The 1,945-nt window shown below is 44.1% G+C and overlaps 1 pseudogene; it reads left to right on the top strand.

Moving 5' to 3' along the window:
• Positions 1-1,668, top strand: part of LOC105292014 — a 15,228-nt pseudogene extending 13,560 nt beyond the window's left edge.
• Positions 1,669-1,945: the final 277 nt, after the last annotated feature.

Genomic DNA, 1,945 nt, shown 5'->3' with positions numbered 1-1,945 from the left:
TACTAATTGTTAGTTGGTACTGGTTATCTAGACAGAAATAACCCTGGAATGTAGAAAGAAAATGGAGTTATTCAATGTGACAAGCTCCAGTCATGTGCCTGATGTGTGCCAGGTATTGTCCTATATGTTTTGAGGATGCAAAAATGAAAGGCATAGTCCTTGTCCTCAGGGTAAGGAGATATGCGCACATAGAATCAGCTATCATACATGCTGGTTCTGGTGTGTGTCACTGCTGTCGAGCAAATGAAACACACTAGGGACCTAGAGAAGGGAGGAATGCCTGGGATGGAGGGTGGGGTTGGGCACTGTGGTTCAGGCTAGGAATGACCTTCCATGAAAAATGTGTGCTTCTTGTTCCGCAGGGCAGAGCCAGAGATGACATTTCCTTTTTGCCTCCAGAAGTGGCCACATGACTGCTCTTGCCAATGACATGTGAGACACTTCCAGGCTGGAGCTTTTAAGAAGTGAGTGTGGCTACAAGAAGGTCATTGCAATGAAGGTTTTGGGAACAGTAAAATGGTTCAACATAAGAAACAGGGTTTCCTCAACAAGAATTACACCAAGGAAGATGTATTTGTACACCAGACTGTACACCATAAAGAAGAATAACCCCAGGAAGTAGGTCCTCAGGGTAGGAGATGGAGAGAATATCGAGTTTGATGTTGTTGAAGGAGAAAAGGTGCAAAGGCAGCAAATGTTACAGGCCCTGGTGGAGTTCCAGGGCAAGGCGGTGAATACACAGCAGACCGTAACCATTATAGACGTGCTACCCACATCGCAGGCGTCCCCCATGCGATTACCAGCAGAATGACTGGAATCGTGATAGTGGGGAAAAGAGTGAGGGATCGGAGAGCGCTCCCGAAGGCCAGGCCCAACAGTGCCGGCTCCACCACAGGCGACGGTTCCCACCTTACTCCATGCAGAGGCCCCATGGGTGTCAACCACAGTATTCTAACCCTCTTGTGTAAGGAGAAGTGATGGAGGGCGATGACAACCAGGGTACAGGAGAACATGGTAGACCTGTGAGACACAATATGTATTGGGGCTGTAGACCGCGATTCCACAGGGGCCCTACTTGCCAAAGACAGCCTAAAGATAGCTTAGAGAGGATGGCAATGAAAAAGATAAGGAAAATCAAGGAGATCAGATCAAGGTCAGCAGCCACCTCGACATCAGTACTACTGTAACTTTGATTCTGACACGGACGCCCAGAAAATCCTAAACCATAAGATGGCAAAGAGGCAAAAGCAGCAATCTATCAGCTGAGAACTGGTCTGCTCCCCAGGCTGAGCAAGGTGGGGCTGTATAGACTCTGGCTCACCATCTCTGCCATCATCTGGTTTAGCCATCCAACAAGAAGAAATGAATATGAAATTCCAGCAAAAAGAAATAAACAAAAGATTGGAGCTAAAGACCTTAAGTGCTTGCTTTTTGCCTGTTGACCAGATAACTAGAAATATCTGTATTATTTATGCAGCATGGTTTTTTTTATTATTTTTACCTAAAGTCGTCTCTTTTTGGTAATAACAAACGTGTTTTTTAAAGCCTGGTTTTTCTCAATATACTTTTCGAGGTTTTAAAATTGTTTCATATCTGCAAGTTGAGATTTTTAAGAACTTTGTTTTCAATTTGTAATAAAAGTTTACAGCTCGATTTTTTCAAAAAAGTCAGCAAACTGCAAGCACCTGTTAAAGGTCTTAAATAAAAATAAATAAAAAAAGGAGTGTGGTTTCTCCCCTTTCTCCTTTGTTGGTTGGAAGCAGAGGATTCTGAGGTAGAACCAGCAGACAGCAGGAGCCTGTCATCCTGACATCATCCCAAGGAGGAAAGTTGTCTGCCAACCAGGAACACCTACTTTGTTCTGCTATTTGAGGGAAAAACAAACTTCTGTCATGATAAGCTTCTGTCAGCTTGGGACTGAGAAGAGTTAGAGTTATACTAGTAA

The sequence above is a fragment of the Pteropus vampyrus genome, unplaced genomic scaffold (genome assembly GCF_000151845.1).
Source record: "Pteropus vampyrus isolate Shadow unplaced genomic scaffold, Pvam_2.0 Scaffold50, whole genome shotgun sequence".
NCBI classification, from domain to species: domain Eukaryota; kingdom Metazoa; phylum Chordata; class Mammalia; order Chiroptera; family Pteropodidae; genus Pteropus; species Pteropus vampyrus.
The sequence above is the reverse complement of the archived record's forward strand: the minus strand, read 5'-3'. Positions and strand labels throughout refer to the sequence as shown.